This window comes from Schistocerca nitens, chromosome 5 (assembly GCF_023898315.1).
Source record: "Schistocerca nitens isolate TAMUIC-IGC-003100 chromosome 5, iqSchNite1.1, whole genome shotgun sequence".
Lineage (NCBI taxonomy): Eukaryota > Metazoa > Arthropoda > Insecta > Orthoptera > Acrididae > Schistocerca > Schistocerca nitens.
In genome coordinates, this window is record NC_064618.1 from 271,809,220 (window position 1) to 271,829,351 (window position 20,132).

Below are 20,132 nucleotides of genomic sequence, written 5' to 3' on the forward strand. Positions count from 1 at the left end.
GACATGATTCTACCATTTAGATGCCATGTGCAGTTCCATCGAAAGCTAAATGCAGCGTACGGTCGATGAAAGTTTGCCAATTAGTAGAGAAATACACACATCAAAAAAAGTTTTCCATCACCTCGGTTCCGAGAGTTCTAGAACCTATACAGAAAATTGGAATAGAGGTAAACATAAACATCATTTTAGGCCTTTTTATTGCTCATGAAAACCACACATTGCATGTTGTACCACCATATAGTGAGACCTTCAGAGGTAGTAGTCCAGATTGCTGTACACACCGGTACCTCTAATACCAAGTAGCACGTCCTCTTCTATATATACATGGGTACTCTGCAAATCACATTTAAGTACCTGGCAGAGGGCTCATCGTACCCTCTTCACAATTCTCTATTATTCCAATCTCGTATAGCGCGCGGAAAGAACGAACACCTATACCTTTCCATAAGAGCTCTGAGCTCCTTTATTTTATCGTGGTTATCGTTTTTCCCTATGTAGGTCGGTGTCAACAAAATATTTTCGCACTTGGAGGAGAAAGTTGGTGATTGGAAGGAATGCCATGAGAAGATTCCGTCGCAGTGAAAAACGCCTTTCTATTTCCAGCCCAAATAATGTATCATTGCAGTGACACCCTTTCCCATATTTTGCGATAATACAAAACGTGCTGCCCTTCTTTGAACTTTTTCGATGTACTCCATCAGTCCTATCTGGTAAGGATGCTACACAGCGCAGCAGTATTCTATAAGAGGACGGACAAGCGTAGTGTAGGCGGTCTCCTTAGTAGATCTGTCACATTTTCTAAGTGTCCTGCCTATAAAACGCAGTCTTTAGTTAGCCTTCCCCACAACAGTTTCTATGTGTTCCTTCCAATTTAAGTTGTTCGTCGTTGTAATTCCTAAGTATTTAGTTGAATTTACGGCCTTTAGATTTGACTGATTTATCGTGAAACCGAAGTTTATCGAATTCCTTCTAGCACTTGTTATTTAGTATAAACAGCGAATTTTCGCACCATTCAGATATCTTTTCTAAATCGTTTTGCAACTTGTTTTGATCTTCTGATGCCTTTATTAGTCGATAAATGACAGCGTCAGCCGCAAACAACTGCCGGCCGTTGGTGGCCGAGAGGTTCTAGGCGCTTCAGTCTGGAACTCCGCGACCGCTACGGTCGCAGGTTCGAATCCTGCCTCGGGCATGGATGTGTGTGATGTCCTTAGGTTGGTTAGGTTTAAGTAGTTCTAAGTTCTAGGGGACTGATGACCTGAGATGTTAAGTCCCATAGTGCTCAGAGCCATTTTTTTGCAAACAACTTTAGATGGCTGCTCAGAGTGTTTCCTAAAACGCTAAGTAGATAAGGAGCAGAAAATGGCCGGTAACACTACCTTGGGGAACGCCAGAAATCACTTCTGGCTCGATGACTTGCCGTTAGTTACTACGAACTGTGATCTCACTGACAGGAATCACAAATCCTGTCACATAACTGAGATGATATTCCATAAGCACGCTATTTCACAACAAGCCACTTGTGTTGTGCCTTGTCAAAAGTCTTCCGGAAATCCAGAAATACGGAATCGATCTGAAATCCTTTGTTAATAGCACGCAACACTTTATGCAAATAAAGAGCTAGTTGTGTTTCACAAAAACGATGTTTTCTAAACCCATGTTGACTGTATTCGTCGTGACATACTATCCACAAGTTCATCAAGGCACTGTTGGTCGAGATTGTCCCATTACTCAACGGTTATTCGTCGTAGATTCCTCAGAATGGTTGGTGGGTCGCGTCGTCCATAAACAGCCCTTTTAAATCTAGCCTAGGCACGTTCTATAGGGTTCAAGTCTGGAGAAGATGCTGGCCACTCAAGTCGAGCGATGTCGACATCCTGAAGGAAGTCTTTCACAAGATGTGCACTATGGGGGCGCGAAGTGTTGTCCATGAAGACGAATGCCTCGCCAATATGCTGCCGATATGGTTGCACTATTGGTCGGAGGATGGCATTCACGTATCGTACAGCCGTTACGACGCCTTCCATGACCACCAGCGTACCTCGGCCCCACATATTGCCACCCAAAAACAGCAGGGAACCTTCACCTTATTGCACTCGTAGGACAGTGTATCTAAGTCGTTCAGACTGACCGGGTTGTCTCCAAACACGGCTCCGACAATTGTCAGGTTGAAGGCATATGCGACACTCATCGGTGAAGAGAACGTGATGCCAATCCTGGGCGGTCCATTCAGCATATTGTTTGGCCCATCTGTAGCGCACTGCATGGTGTCGTGCTTGCGAAGACGAATCTCGCCATGGACGTCGGGAGTGAAGTTGCACATCATGCAGCCAATTGCGCACAGTTTGAGTCGTAACACGACGTCCTGTAGCTGCACGAAAAGAATTATTCAACATGGTGGCGTTGCTGTCAGGGCTCCTCCGAGCCAAAGTCCATAGATAGCGGTCATCCACTGCAGTAGTGGCCCTTGGGCGGCTTGAGCGAGGCACCTCCTTCCGTGTACCTCCTTCCTAGTGGAATAACTTGAACTGATGGCTGTCGGACTCCCTCCGTCTAATAGGCGCTGCTCACGCATGGTTGTATACATCTTTGGGCGGGTTTAGTGACATCCTGAACAGTCAAATCGACTTTCTCTTTGATACATTATCCACAGCCAACGTCTATCTTCAGGAGCACTGGGAACCGGTTCAAATGGTTCAAATGGCTCTGAGCACTATGGGACTCAACTGCTGAGGTCATTAGTCCCCTAGAACTTAGAACTACTTAAACCGAACTAACCTAAGGACATCACACACATCCATGCCCGAGGCAGGATTCGAACCTGCGACCGTAGCGGTCTCGCGGTTCCAGACTGCAGCGCCAGAACCGCGCGGCCACTTCGGCCGGCCTGGGAACCGGGGAGATGCAAAGTTTGTTTTATGAATGTAGTAAAGATATCGTTGCCCATTAGTTGCGCAAGTAAGTCCACCCGAAATTGCGACAGGAACTCATTAAGACGATGCATCCAACCACTGAAGCTGCAGCTAAGGCAATTTGTCACGTGCTGCTATCATGTTCAACAACAGACGGTACCTCTATTGCCAGCCCTTAATCACACGTTTTGTATTTTTCATTTTCTGCGTGTTCTCTGATTACTTTGGTATGTGATTTTTCTTGATTTACCGACAATTTTCTTCCTGTCCAATGATAACTAGTATTCAGCACCTATGCCACTTTCCCTTATCCCATCATGTGATCTTCGTAATCCATGTAACTGTGGAACCTTTATCATAATATTCATAACCATGCAAGCGATTCTCACTTAAGCAGAGTTGTGCTATCCTATTCCATCCTTGATCATCACGCCTGATCTACTCCACTGCGATTGTGAAGAAGAGACCGAATCCTGCGTGGTGTCGGAGATAAATTCTTTGTTTTAGGCTTGGTCAGGGCAGCGAGTAGCGTAATGGGTGCACGGTTTCAAACCACGCAGCAAACACGCTTTCACCTTTTCTGAGCGGGTCATCCATTATCATGAACAGGACACAACCACACTGATGTTGTTCCTTTTTGGAGAGTGTGATACTGATATTTTAAAATGGATCTGCCAGAGCGAAGTTCTGCGTTGTTTTCACTTGTGCTTCGTATTATTTTTTTTAAGACCTTCCTTGGTTCAGTGTTGAGTTTACTTGTTGGTTGCGTTTAATTTTATGGCTTACTGTTGGTTTAAATACCCTTAACCTCACTTAACTGTATTTGTTTTGTATACTGCCACTAATTACCTAGAAGATCAACATCCTGAAATCATGCGCATCATCATTCTAATAACAGTTTGTTTTCTTCTTAAAACAGGCTTTTCGATATATCTATTGTCAGTATTTACCTTTTCTGTACTGTGCAGTAAGTAGTGTTTAAGATGGTAAATAACGATAAGACTGTAACAGCGTTGCAGAGAAAAACTGTGTGCCTGACCGAGACTCGAATTCGGGATCTTTCGCCTTTCTCAGGCAAGTACTCTAGAAAATGAGCTACCCAATCACGAATCCGACCCGTCCTCACAGCTTCACTTCCGCCGATGTCGACTCTTCGTCCGGCACATAGCTATTTCATATCAAAGCACACTCCGTTGCAGAGAGAAAATTCGTTCTGCTAACGACAATACTTCTTATAACGTGGAATGGAACAGAATGACAGAAGACGGCTTTCACTGAAAAAGAAGAGACTGGATGGCCGGCGATTATTACTCTGCAGCTCGTTGTTAAACACAACAGTGTTATAGCCAGTGATTCAGGGAGCAAGTCTATTTACTTGCTTCTAGAACTGATGGCACCAGATACGCACAGGCAGCCAACACTTGTCAACGGACGAGAGACACACACTCTTCCACGGAATTACGTCACGTGGCGTAGTTACATGGTCTCCAGAGTGAGACAGGCGCAGTGACGAAAAACCAGTATCGCAATCCGTCTACATGTTTGTAGCAAACATGTTGGCTAACCTCTTGTTGACGAGCTACGCTACGGGCCTATAGTGTGTCTGAAGCTGACTTTGGCTAGATTTCTCAGAGCGGTACGACGGACTTTATTCACGGTCTTGATCTGTTTCACAGTGTTCACTCTTTGCGTAACCGCGCCAACCAGAAATTCGTGTTTTGCGCCCAACTCTCAGCCTCTACCGAACTTGCACCTAGTGATTCTGTTCAAATAAAGGAAAGTGAACGACCGTACCAACAAAGAGTTGCCATGTTAGTAGAGGGAAAGACTCGCAGGGGCAGGCGTAGACAGCGCTTAGTTGCCGGTTGAATGCACAGGGACACATAACTTTCTGAATCCTCACATGGCAGAAAAAAGCTACATTTTATTTACGTAAAAAGGCAGAAAAATCATACATCAACAACGTTGTTGGCAAAATGAGATAATAATATTAGATTCTGTGTATATCGGGACACTTGTAAACGGTAATTTAGAATTCCTTTTAAGTGTCATGACAGTCAATAGGACAGCTATTTCGAAACGTGACTACAGTATTGAGCTGCAAAATGCTACTGAAATTCTTCCACGAGTGTATGTTAAAAACCACGGAAATAAATAATAGTCTTACGCAATCATATTTTAAAATAAATTTCGAGAAAGCTCTACTTTCATTGTTACGCAGTGATTTAAAGTTTTTTGTTCCTTTGATCATTCAGTTTTGAAGAGGTTAAGGCAAAGGATCAGGTTTCAGTGTCGAAATGAGTCGAAACATTACGTAGTATTTCTCATCCTCAGGGAATAAAAGACCGCGTTGTTCGAGGGTGACGATTAAAATGGCAGAGGTGCTGAAAGTAAGGAAGAGAGTGGGAAAGTATGTTACGATTTCTCATAGCAATGATTTGTAAGTGTTAGAGATTGCCAATAGGTCACTCAGAGTATCACTTGACCTTTCCAGAAAATGAATACTGGGTATACTGTACATGCCCATAAGGATGTGCCGTGGAACCTCAACTACTCAAAATAAGAATGAGTATAGTCACCTGTATCAAAACATTAATATTCCATTTATATCGTATGCTAACAAACTCATCATATCAAAATCTTCGTAGAAAAGATAATTCCATTAAGTTTCGGAGCAGGAACGTTTTATGAGTGATGCACAGAAAGACAAAGTTTATGATGCTTCATCTACACTTAAATTCGAAACCAACACCACACGGGTTTCGTAACACTTACTTCCAGACAAAGAAGTTATCCCATATTTCACAGTAATAACAGACACGTAATATTAACAAGATATATTTGGCTCCAATACGAGCGCAGCATAGAATTATTCAAACACAGATTCCAGTGTGAACCTTTCGTGTGTTCCCGATCATTCTATATTTACACATCTCTATAGTATAATTTCCTACAGAGTGGCCTCTGCATTCTGATTTGAAAATTTTCGTTTAATAGCACTTACAGCATTACTAAAACCTCAAACCAACAATAGCATTCCTAAAATCCAAAAATACAACCTATTTCATTAATTAATAAATTATAACAGCATTAAAATAGGACACGAGGATCATAAAAATAAAAAACAAACATTAACGTAACTGGCAAACATCTGTAGTCTGGCTCAATCAGTCAAATCTTCTTCTACCAGCGTGGTACATTTCCACTCATCTAGCCGCCGTTACTTGTTCGAGGCTTTCAGTTCACTGTCCACACAGGAAACAGGTAGTTATCATGTATAAGATTCATCTGCAGCAGAGATACTATACGATACAGCTCCTGTTGCCCAGAAAGATACAGAAAAATCGACGTGAGGCCCAATGACATAGTTATCTACAATTGGGTGAAAATGATTTGATACCAAAAATACACTACAATCCAGTCCCAACATCACCATACTCTGAACTTTACATGCACTAACCCAACAGGCAAACAACCAACAATAACGTCTGTTCCGTTACGTGAGTTCTACTCGTATATTGCTTAGCAGGTCACAAGGCAAAGACCAACAATACCGAGCCGGGCGCGGTGGCCGAGCGGTTCTAGGTGCTTCAGTCCGAAACCCCGCGACTGCTACATTCGCAGGTTAGAAACCTGCCTTGGGCATGGACGTGTGTGATGTCAGGTTAGTTAGGTTTAAGTAGTTCTAAGTTCTAGGGGACGGATGACTTCAGATGTTAAGTCCCATAGTGCTCAGAGCCATTTGAACCATTTGAACTATACCGCACATTAGTTCCCGGAAAAACGTAGTGACGACAAGCAATGAATGACGTCAGTTCAGAGCAGCAAATTCCCTCCCATACGGAATTACTCAAGGCCTACCACACAACATTCCCTTGACTTGGCCGTCGGTACTGCAAAACAGTAAGCTTCTCCAGTCTACCACATTCCATAAAAATATACCGTCATGTCCATGCTATGTGGCCCTCGTTCTACTCTGAAATCAGTAAATCAAAGTCTCCACAGACTTAACTACAGTAATCAACGTCACTCACGGAACACCGACTGCTGTAGCACCACTTGTTAGAGACACGGTCCGTTACGTCTTGCCCCATACACACTGATGAGCCAAAAAATTACGACCACCTGCTTATTACCTTGTTGTCCGTCTTTGGAACGAAATACATGTCTGATTCTGCGCATCAGGGATCCGACAGTTTGTCGGTTGGTCTGAGGAAGTATGTGGCGCTAGGTGCTACGCACAGGTCATGTAATTCGCGTAAATAACGGGCCGATGATTTTCGTATGCGGTGATGGCGCCCGCTAGAGATGGCGCCCAGATGGGTTCTTAGGTTCCAAAGCATTTATATCAATCTAATTTGGTCGCCGAGACATCAACCCGAGTTCACTACAATGCTCCTCAAAACACTGTACCATGCTTCTGGCTCCGAGAAACGGACGGTTAGAATGCTGAAAGATGACATGGCTGTCAGAGAAAACAAAAATCATGAGAGGTTGTAGGTGATCCGCAGCTGACATGGTGTACTACCACAGGTCGCATGTAAGCGCAGTAAAATGCCTCCCACGACATAATACTGCTTCCACCAGCCTGCGTCCGTGGCGCGCTGCACGTTTAGAATCGCCGTTCACTTCGATGACGACGCTTGTGGGGACGACCATCGACCTAGTGTAGCAAAACTGCGATTCACCCGAAGGGTCGACATGTTTCCGTTGATCGACGGTCGAATCCCTATGAGCCCCTGCCCAGTGCAATTGTAGTTGACGATGTCGTTGAGTCAACATATGAACACCTAGGGGTGGTCTGCTGCGGAGCTCCATGTTCAACAAAGTACAATGGACGATGTGCTCCGAAACACTTTTGCGTGCACCAGAATTGTGCTCTTTCCGCAGATATGTCGGAGATCACCGTCTATCCTACTTTTCAGGGCAGACAGCCCTCAGAATCCCACGTTCTGTGAAGAGTCGTGGACGTCCAGCAATTTAGCGCCTAGAGGTAATGTCACTGTCGTATCTCTTTCCGTAGATGCTCAAGACAGTAGCACTTGAACATTCGACCAGAATCGCCGTTTTCGAGATACTGATTCATATGTTCTGCCTAGTAATATCCAGCCCTTAGTCAAAGTCGCTTACCTCAACGGATTTCCCCATTTGGAGCTCATACACTACAGGCCATTAAAATAGCTACACCAACAAGAAATGCAGAAGATAAACGGGTATTCATTGGAAGAATATATTATACTAGAACTGATATGTGATTACATTTTCACGCAATTTGGGTGCATAGACCCTGAGAAATCAGTACCCAGAACAACCATCTCTGGCCGTAATAACGGTCTTGATATGTCTGGGCAATGAATCAAACATAGCTTGGATGGCGTGTACAGGTACAGCTTCCCATGCAGCTTCAACACGATACCACAGTTCATCAAGAGTAGTGACGGGCATATTGTGACGAGCCAGTTGCTCCGCCACCATTGACCAGACGTTTTCAATTCCTGAGAGATCTCGAGAATGTGCTGGCCAGGGCAGCTGTCGAACATTTTCTGTATCCAGAAAGGCCCGTACAGGACCTGCAACATGCGGTCGTGCATTATCCTGCTGAAATGTAGGGTGTCGCAGGGATCGAATGAAGAGTAGAGCCACGGGTCGTAACACATCTGAAATCTAACGTCCACTGTTCAAAGTGCCGTCAATGCGAACAAGAGGTGACGGAGACGTGTAACCAATGGCACCCCATACCATCACGCCGGGTGATGCGCCAGTATGGCGATGACGAATACATGCTTCCAATGTGCGTTCACCGCGGTGTCGCCAAACGCGGATGCGACCATCATGATGCTGTAAACAGAACCTGGAGTCATCCGAAAAAATGACGTTTTGCCATTCGTGCACCCAGGTTCGTCGTTGAGTTCACCATCGCAGGCGCTCCTGTCTGTGAAGGAGCGTCAAGGGTAACCGCTGCCATGGTCTCCGAGCTGATAGTCCGTGCTGCTACAAACGTCGTCGAACTGTACGTGCAGATGGTTGTTGTCTTGGAAACATCCCCATCTGTTGACTCAGATAAGATGCCGGTCATCTCGTCCGCTAGTGATACGAGGTCGTTGGGATCCAGCACGGCGTTCCGTATTACCCTCCAGAACCCACCGATTCCATATTCTGCTAACAGTCATTGGATCTCGACCAACGCGAGCAGCAATGTCGCGATACGATAAACCTCAATCGCGATAGGCTACAATCCGACCTTTATCAAAGTCGAAAACGTGATGGTACGCATTTCTCCTCCTTACACGAGGCATCACAACAACGTTTCACGAGGCAATGCCGGTCAACTGCTGTTTGTGTATGGGAAATCGGTAGGAAACTTTCCTCGTGTCAGCACGTTGTAGGTGTCGCGACCGGCGCCAACCGCCGGCCGGGGTGGCCGTGCGCTTCTACGCGCTACAGTCTGGAAGCGCGTGACCGCTACGGTCGCAGGTTCGAATCCTGCCTCGGGCATGGATGTGTGTGATGTCCTTAGGTTAGTTAGGTTTAAGTAGTTCTATGTTCTAGGGGACTGATGACCTTAGCAGTTAAGTCCCATAGTGCTCAGAGCCATTTTTTGAACCGGCGCCAACCTTGTGTGAATGCTCTGAAAAGCTAATCATTTGCATATCACAGCATCTTCTTCCTATCGGTTAAATTTCGCATCTGTAGCTCGTGATCTTCGTGGTGTAGCAATTGTAATGGCAAGTAGTGTATCATCGCTAGGGTGATCCCCCTTCCCTGTCTGCTCCGCTTACATGTTTTTATTACCACGTCAGGTGCCCACAATGCCACCATGCGGCATCCAGCGTCGTGCTGGGCGCTGGTCGTAATGTTTCGACTCATCAGTCTACAGGGTCTTACATAAAGGTACGGCCAAACTTTCAGGAACATTCCTCACACACAAATAAAGAAAAGATGTTATGTGGACATGTGTCCGGAAACGCTTAATTTCCATGTAAGAGCTCATTTTAGTTTCGTCAGTATGTACTGTACTTCCTCGATTCACCGCCATGATTTCATACTGGATACTCTACCTGTGCTGCTAGAACATGTGCCTTTACAAAAACAACACAACATGTGGTTCATGCACGATGGAGCTCCTGCACATTTCAGTCGAAGTGTTCGTACGCTTCTCAACACCAGATTCGGTGACCGATGGATTGGTAGAGGCGGACCAATTCCATGGCCTCCACGCTCTCCTCACCTCAACCCTCTTGACTTTCATTTACGGGGGCATTTGAAAGCTCTTGTCTACGCAACCCCGGTACCAAATGTAGAGACTCTTCGTGCTTGTATTGTGGACGGCTGTGATACAATACGCCATTCTCCCGGGCTGCATCAGCGCATCAGGAATTCCATGCGACGGAGGGTGGATGCATGTATCCTCGCTAACGGAGAAAATTTTGAACATTTCCTGTAACAAAGTGTTTGAAGTCACGCTGGTACGTTCTGTTGCTGTGTATTTCCATTCCATGATTAATGTGATTTGAAGAGAAGCAATAAAATGAGCTCTAACATGGGAAGTAAGCGTTTCCGGACAGATGTCCACATAACATATTTTCTTTCTTTGTGTGTGAGGAATGTTTCCTGAAAGTTGGCCGTACCTTTTTGTAACACCCTGTGTAGTCCGCACTTGCTTCTTGTCGCTCTGCGGTCCCCCACGTATTAACCGTCCTAGCTGCCGCCGCCGTCCTGCCAGAGATGCACGACACGCGGTCCACTAACGGTCACAAACCTGTCGATTGGCAAAACTGTCCCAACCGGCACAGAGTAGGTCGGAGATGATGCTAGATGCAGTTACTTTGTTGAAATGAAAAGGGAAAGCTTGTAAGTGTCAGCAATGAGGCGATTCATCTACCCAAAGCATCACTAACGATTGCAATAGTGCTAAATATACTGTCTCCAGCAGAATCCCGTATTTGCGTTTGCTGGTGCAAGTGTTACAAAGACAGCCTAGGGTCCATCCATTAGTAAGGACGGCCGGAATGCAAATGAGGGTCGTGTACAGGAGATTTAGGGATGGCTGGAGTGGCGGCTTGATGGAGGGAACGCCTACGCGGCCGCTGCCAATTCCGCCGGCGAGCTCTGCCAAAGGGGTGCGAGGAGCGGGCGCTGCAGTGCAGGGCAGGACCCGCTTTTTCGGCCGTTATTGTGCGGCCGCGGGCGTCAGGCGGCTCATTTCTGGCCTTCTCCCCACATCCCCGGCCAGCACGCCGCACCGGCGCCCGGCTCGGCCCGGCGCAGCCCAGCCCCGAGTCGGTTCACGAGCCAAGACGAATTTCTTTGCCCCACCGCGAAAAGGGAAAAGTTTGGCTCCGCAATGCATTGCGAGAGAGGGAGAGGGGGTTGGAACTGGGGAGAGGGGGATACAAAAACTTGGGCGTGGCGCAACGAAATACGAGGGCGGCAAATGTCCCGGGCAGAGGTTGCTTTCTACGTAAAAACTGTTTGGAAAAGTTGCCTGCGTTAATCGCTGCAATCACTCTAGCCTAGGGAAACTAAGCGATTACTCATCATGAGAGAAGCACACTGCAATGAGGAGTCCGGAGGTATAAAGTCATAATAAAGAGCCTGTTGCATTACGGATAGTATTGGTCGGATCTGCGAGACGATGTACTTCCTTCAAAAGCTACGCATGCGATGAAACTTCAGCCTTCGTCAGGCCAATGTAACAAAATCTTAGGAAATGCGGCAGAAAACAAAATATAACGCGCAATTTGGTTCGGTCCCAGACAGAGGCCCCCAGAACAGACGCGCAAAAATCGCAACACCAAAAAACAGTTCATCTACATCTATATCTACATTTATACTCCGTAAGCCACCCAACGGTGTGTGGCGGAGGGCACTTTACGTACCACTGTCATTACCACCCTTTCCTGTTCCAGTCGCGTATGTTTCGCGGAAAGAACGACTGCCGGAAAACCTCCGTCCGGGCTCGAATCTCTCTAATTTTACATTCGTGATCTCCTCGGGAGGTATAAGTAGGGGGAAGCGATATATTCGATACCTCACCCAGAAACGCACCCTCTCGAAACCTGGACAGCAAGCTACACCGCGATGCAGAGCGCCTCTCTTGCAGAATCTGCCACTTGAGTTTGCTAAACATCTCCGTAACGCTATCACGCTTACCAAATAACCCTGTGACGAAACGCGCCGCTCTTCTTTGGATCTTCTCTATCTCCTCCGTCATCCCTACCTGATACGGATCCCACAGTGATGAGCAATACTCAAGTACAGGTCGAACGAGCGTTTTGTAAGCCACCTCCTTTGTTGATGGACTACATTTTCTAAGGACTCTCCCAATGAATCATAACCCGGCACCCGCCTTACCGTCGTTCTAGGCGCTACAGTCTGGAACCGCGTGATCGCTATGGTCGCAGGTTCGAATCCTGCCTCGGGCATGGATGTGTGTGATGTCCTTAGGTTAGTTAGGTTTAAGTAGTTCTATGTTCTAGGGGGCTGATGAGCACAGAAGTTAAGTCCCATAGTGCTCAGAGCCATATGAACCATTTTGAACCCGCCTTACCAACAACTAATTTCATATGATCTTTCCACTTCAAATCGTTCCGTACGCATACTCCCAGAAATTTTTCAAAAGTAACTGCTACCTGTGTTTGTTCTGCTATCATATAATCATAGAATAAAGGATCCTTCTTTCTATGTATTCCCAATACATTACACTTGTCTATGGCACCAAGCGCCTATCAGCTGCAAATCTTTCTGCATTTCGCTGCAATTTTGTAATGCTGCGACTTCTCTATATACTACAGAATCATCCGCGAAAATCCGCATGGAACTTCCGACACTATCTACTAGGTCATTTATATACATTGTGAAAAGAAATGGTCCCATAACACTACCCTGTGGCACGCCAGAGGTTACTTTAACGTCTGTAGACGTCTCTCTATTGAGAACAACAAGCTGTGTTCTGCTTGATAAAAACTGTTCAGTCCCGCCACACAGCTGGTCTGATATTCCGTAGGCTCTTACTTTGTTTATCAGGCGACAGTGCGGAACTGTATCGAACGCGTTCCGGAAGTGAAGGAAAATGCCATCTACCTGGGAGCCTGTATCTAATATTCTCTGGGTCTCATGAACAAATAAAGTGAGTAGGGTCTCACACGATCGCTGTTTCCAGAATCCATGTTGATTTCTACAGAGTAGATTCTGGGTTTCCAGAAATGACATGAAACGTGAGCAAATAACATGTTATAAAATTCTACAACATGTCGATGTCAGAGATATAGGCCTGTAGTTTTGCGCATCGGCTCGACGACCCTTCTTGAAACCTGGAAGTACCTGTGCTCTTTTCCAATCATTTGGAACCTTCCGTTCCTCTAGAGACTTGCGGTACACGGCTGTTAGAAGGGCAGCAAGTTCTTTCGCGCACTTTGTGTAGAATCGAACTGGTATCAGGTCAGGTCCAGTGGACTTTCCTCTGTTGAGTGATTTCAGTTCCTTTTCTATTCCTTGGACACTTATTTCGATGTCAGCCATTTTCTCGTTCGTGCTAGGATTTAGAGAAGGAACTGCAGTGCGATCTTCCTCTGAGAAACAGCTTTGGAGAAAGGTGTTTAGTATTTCATCTTTACGCGTGTCATCCTCTGTTTCAATGCCATTATCGTCCCAGAGTGTCTGGATATGCTGTTTCGATCCACTTACTGGTTTGACGTAAGACCAGAACTTCCTAGGATTTTCTGTCAAGTAGATACATAGAATAGAATGAATGGTACGTAAATTTCGTGAATAGGTTTGTCTAGGTAACATATTTAAGTGATTAACTTTTCAAGATTATAGGTTAGGTCTCGCAAGAGCGAGATAAGTCATTGTTGTTGTTGTGGTCTTCAGTCATGAGACTGGTTTGATGCAGCTCTCCATGCTACTCTATCCTGTGCAAGCTTCTTCATCTCCCAGTACCTACTGCAACCAACATCCTTCTGAATCTGCTTAGTGTATTCATCTCTTGGTCTCCCTCTACGATTTTTACCCTCCACACTGCCCTCCAATACTAAACTGGTGATCCCTTGACGCCTCAGAACATGTCCTACCAACCGATCCCTTCTTCTAGTCAAGTTGTGCCACAAACGTCTCCTCTCCCCAATCCTGTTCAATACCTCCTCATTAGTTACGTGATCTACCCATCTAATCTTCAGCATTCTTCTGTAGCACCACATTTCGAAAGCATCTATTCTCTTCTTGTCCAAACTATTTATCGTCCACGTTTCACTTCCATGCATGGCTACACTCCATACAAATACTTTCAGAAACGACTTCCTGACACTTAAACCTATACTCGATGTTAACAAATTTCTCTTCTTCAGAAATGCTTTCCTTGCCATTGCCAGTCTACATTTTATATCCTCTCTACTTCGACCATCATCAGTTATTTTGCTCCCCAAATAGCAGAACTCCTTTACTACTTTAAGAGTCTCATTTCCTAATCTAATTCCCTCAGCATCACTCGACTTTTTCGACTACATTCCATTATCCTTGTTTTGCTTTTGTTAGTGTTCATCTTATTAACAATCGTGAAATGCTGGTACATTAATAAGCGAAAGAATGTTGAATGCAAGCATACAAACGTGCATGCATTGTGTTGTACAGGTGCCGGATGTCAGTTTGTGGGAACGAGTTCCATGCATGCTCCACTTGTTCGGACAACGCAGAGATGGTTAATGCTGTTTGCGGAAGACACTGGAGCTGTCGTCCGATGGTGTCCCACCTTGACTGGAGACAAATCTGGTGATCAAGCAGGCCAAGGGACATGTCGACACTCTGTAGAGTACGTCGGGTTTACAACGGCGGTATGTGGGGTATGTTGGTAAACATCCCCTGGAATGCTATTCATGAATGGTAGCACAACAGTTCGAATCACCAGACTGACGTACAAAGTTCCAGTCACGGCGACCGAGATAACCACGAGAATGCTCCTGCAGCTATACGAAATCGCAATCCATGGTGTAGTTCCAGTGTGGCCAGCAGGCAGATTGGCTGATTGCAGGCCCTCATCTGGCCTCCTCCTAAGCAATGTACGACCATCACTGGCGCTGAGGCAGAACTGCCATTGATCAGAAAACAAAACAGACCTCCACCGTACCGTCCAGTGACCATTCCCTTGATACCGCTGAAATCGTAAATGGCGGTGTGTCACTCCAAGCTGTCCTCGAAGTAACCGATTTGTAACATTTCGTTCTGTCACCTGTGACGTCGTTGGCATTCGTTACGTCATATACAAAGGAAATTACATATATATTTTATATATTTTTATTTTTAATTTATCAACATGCTTCTTTCTCTCAGGGATATTGTCTTTTCTTATCACTTTTACTTACGTGCATTAGCAAATATGAAACGGGTTCTAGGAGGGCCTCAGTTATTCATGTACCAACTTTAGATTTTGAACGTGATGACTAAAATATAGCTGACGTTAACTGAATTGAACGTAATTTTGTTAATTTCTATTTATTGACTGCAAAGCAAGGCTTGAGAGAATTTCTATTGTCGCCGTGGAGCGGCCAAGATAAAACTTACCGAACTCATGGAATCTGTATTGTTTAAAAACATGAACTTTAACGTAAATTAATTATCTGTTGCAATTTAGAAAGGTTCTTATAACGAAATCTCTCGCATTTACAGTTACTGTTAACACTGAAAAATAAATTAATACTTCGGCGCGTAATGGCCGACCAGAGGCTGCATCGGAAGATGAGCTTCTCGGAGCGCAAATTACTGAAAAAATGCTTATTAAAAATAACTAGCCACTGCGAGCATTTGAGGTGACAACTATTACAAAGAAATTCATTTTGTAATAATAATAACAACTTTATTTTAGCAATAAATACGAATAACTTACATAAAATATGTGTAGCCGCCTCAATGGCTGCCTTCCGTACAGCGAAACGAAACAGTGTGTGTCCCATAAAATACGTCCTTCCTCCTCGGCCGTACAATCGCGTCTCTTTTGATGCTTTCTTATTTTCATAGACATTAAATAAAGATGCTACTCTTTAATTATCGCTGCATATCAGCTGTTTCAAGAACATTAACTATATCTTTTACACTAATTATATTAATAAAATACTTAATTACGGTTTACAACCGATAAAAATGTCAATATTTATGTGACGTACCGTCACACACTCTGGTGCCAACTGACGCTTTAAATGCACCTGCAGAAGCATTATAATGGACCAAAGCTATAAGCCGAACGCGATGGTCCTCTCTCTACCGTTAGTGCCACGGGGCCGTCCGGAGCCCGGTCTTCTTGCGACCGTATATTCTCGTGACTATCCCTGCCAGCAGTCGTTTACAGTGGCTACAGTCCTGTCTAGTCTTTCTGCACTATCAAGGAAGGAACACCCAGCTTCACGTAGACTTATTGCATAGCCTCATTCGAACTGTGAGGTGTTCATAATTGCGTCTTTGTCCCTTTAAAGAGATTCTTGACTAGACCAAGTCCAGTCTCAGATTTAACTAACGCTCACCGCCGTTACAGCGTGTGTTTAAAGCAAATCCGATTTGCATCCTCATTATGGCGCTACTAGAATCAGTTTTACGGGACTGGCACGAAAGTCGAATAGACATCATCTTTCAGATGTAGAAACACGGCGACCAACTTTCGTTTACGTCGCACAAGTCCTTCTTGGTGCTGCAATGTTTTGTCCGTCAGTGTATGACGGCGCCCCTCCACCTCATCTTCCTCCATATCTGCCCTCATCGCTTGCACATCTCACCAATACAAACGTCCACATCTTGTCTCTCACAGCCAGCACCACCATCCCTCTCCTCCCCCGAAAACTACGAAGGCGTGTTGAAAAGTAATGCCTCTGGATCTTTACGTGAAAACTCTTAAAGCTTTTTTAAATAACATAAGCTTTATTAGCATTCTGTACCTTTATCCTTCATATCTACATACTGATTTCCCTATATAACCTCTCTGACGACGCAAATACTTTTCCCAACGAGAGACCAGTTAGCTGATGCGGTCATTGTAGACTGTTCGACTTTGTTGACGGAGTGACAGCCACACCTCTGCTTACACAGCGTCATCATTTTCAAAGTGAAATTCTCGAAGGTGTTCTGGAAACAGATGGATATCGGATGGGGTCAAATCGTGACTGTATGGAGGGTGATCGATGACAGTGAACCCAAAGCGGATTGCCGTATATTTCGCAGAGCTCGTACGTGGTGTTTTCTATCTGATGATTTCCTCTTACGAGATCACCATCCCGTTTCCGTTGCGTCTCGTCGGTCGCCGTAAGCGGTCGTCCATTCTGAGCTTTGTTGCACACGTTGAGATTACTACCACCGCTTCTTACATTACAAACACGAATAAAACTCATATTACTGATGTCACAGCTTTCATTCTTCTGCGGGTTTCAATTGCAAGAACGTTATCTGCTATTAGAAACTGGATTACAGCATGCTGCTTCTTACACATCGACGTACTTGGGTCACACACTGCCATATTACACGCTATAATTCGGAGCCCTCTACCAGCAGAAAGCTGTACTTGCATCTTTGTAGCTGGAAAGTGGACAGAGTAATATGCTAGACATTTAATACCTCAACTGATAATGAGAACAGAATAAAAAAAATTAGAAGCATTACTTTTCAGCACGTCCTCACATGTCGTCATCCAAACCATTCTCTTCTCCCTTATATCAAAAGGTAAAACGAGCAATAAATATTTTTAGAGAAACAGTTTCGTTAATTTTTAATATTTAAATAATACAAAATATAATCTTAACACTGTTTTCCCTATATACCGACTTATATGAGCGTCAACCGCTACCGTAAGTAGGCATCTTCAATGACAACTGCTTGGCTGCTCTTGTAAATAATTTATTTAAAGGAAAAAAAAACTTGCCTTGTTTTATCCCTGATAAAGGAGGTTTGGGTTCTAGATCGTCAGTAAGTGCCCATATTCGGGAAAAATGGCATACAGTTATTGATCCTACCTCATTTTACATGCAGGAAATAAGGGGAACACACTTAACATCGTTCAAATAGTGGAAATTAAGAGGTCCATTGAGTATTTTCCCGAGCAGACATTAAAGGGACATCCGGAGCTACATCATCGGACATTCTGGTTCAAATGGCTGTGAGCACTATGGGACTTAACTGCTGAGGTCATCAGTCCCCTAGACCTACTTAAACCTTACTAACCTAAGGACATCACACGCATCCATGCCCGAGGCAGGATTCGAACCTCCGAACATAGCGGTCGCGCGGTTACAGACTGTAGCGCCTAGAACCGCTCGGCCATCACGGCCGGCCAGGACATTCTGGAGAACTTTCATTTTTTAAATAGAAATGTCAGTTAAGATTGTCTTCACCTGAACTTGATGGTTTCTTTAGTAGTGCACGAATGACACTGTGTTTGTATTGCTCGAGTATACCTTACTTTATCGCTGATGGTTTGGATCTACGTATACACAGATTTTATAACATAAAGTATTTTTAACCAAGTCTTTACTACGCAAGCAATATTTCACCATTGTTCACTAAAATGTTCAGTAATATGCATCGTTTACTTATCACTTGTTCTTACAATGTGCTCAAGCAAGCATGCTTTAAATAATAATTTATACTTTTACATTCTGATAATGGTTTTGCCAGTATTTTCTCAGTAACTGCTAAATTTACGAATGACAAATCGAATTATTTTCTGCTCACGGTTCTTTGTAGCCTGTAATTGTTCCGTTACGTTATTCGTGCCAGGATCCTGACATGTTTTGTCTACGAATGTGATCACGTCACGCGAATTACTATAGGTCATATTGCTCCACTGCGCATGCGCAGAGCCCATTCCCGCCACCGACATGGCTTACTGCTGAGTCCATAGTTGGGCATTTTACCGCCGGCATCTCCATGCATTTTCATTCAAATTTCCCCATCAGTTACTGTGTTTATACTGTTTTTATTAGTATGTGGATTCTTGTTTATATTAAACTTCCTGGCAGATTAAAACTGTCTGCCGAACCGAGACTCGAAATTGGGACCTTTTCCTTTTGTGAGCAAGTGCTCTACCAACTGAGCAATCCAAGCACGACTCACGACCTGTCCTCACAGTTTTACTTTCACCAGTACCTCGTCTGCTACCTTCCAAATTCACCGAAGCTGAAACTTCCTGCCGGTTAATACTCTGTGCCACACTCAATCACGGGACCTTTGCCTTTCGCGGGCAAGTGCTCTACCAACTGAGCTACCCAAGCACGACTCACGATCCGTCCTCACAGCTTCAATTCTGCCAATACCTTGTCCCCTAACTTCCAAACTTCACAGAAGCTCTCCTGTTGGTTTAGCACTTGCCTGCGAAAGGCAAAGGTCCCGAGTTCGAGTCTCGGTCCGACACATAGTTTTAATCTGCCAGGAAGTTTCAGATCAGCGCACAATCCGCTGCAGAGTGAAAATTTCGTTCTCTTCACGGAATATTGTTTAGACTTCCCATACTTTCATGAATTTTTAGGCACCTGTTTTTTCACTGATTATGTGCGCCCTACTGTCGTCCGTTTGGAATCTTGGTTTATGTTTGTAATTTTTTATTTTTTACTGAGTGTTTTACCACATTATTGATTTTTTATCGGATAAGGTTCCTATAGTTCTTAACAAAAATTTTTAGGCACTCTTGAGGGACCGTGGACACATGCTTTCCTCCCCTAACGATCTACAAACAGCCTCATTTATTTATAGACAATGAATGTTTGGTCCCGTTCACGTTGCAGCTTTAGTGTCACGATTCAGCATGTAAGCTACAATTGTAGCGAACCCTCTTTGTAGCTTACAGATTTAGCCTGACGATGTGGCTTCTAGGCTATGAAACCGGTCGTTAAATAATTTAAAGAGCAGCCAAGCGGTTATTATTGAAGCTGAATATTTTCTCTGCTACTCCACCCATGAAACGGCTATTCGTCCGTACATAATTACGCGAATCAAATACTGTACTCTGTTACTGTGATCTCAGACCAAAGATCTGTTTGATTCAGCTCTCCACACTTGTATATTCTATTTATGCCTCTTCATTTCTACACAACTACGGCCACTGACGACCTTCGAACTTCATCAATGATACTACGGGCATATGATGTATCAGACGGATCTTTTTAGCAAAGAAGACAGAACACGTAATATTGGGTGGAACGTCATCAGCAGATGTGTAAGTAACTTCAAGTCTGCGGTATCGAAGTGTGTTGT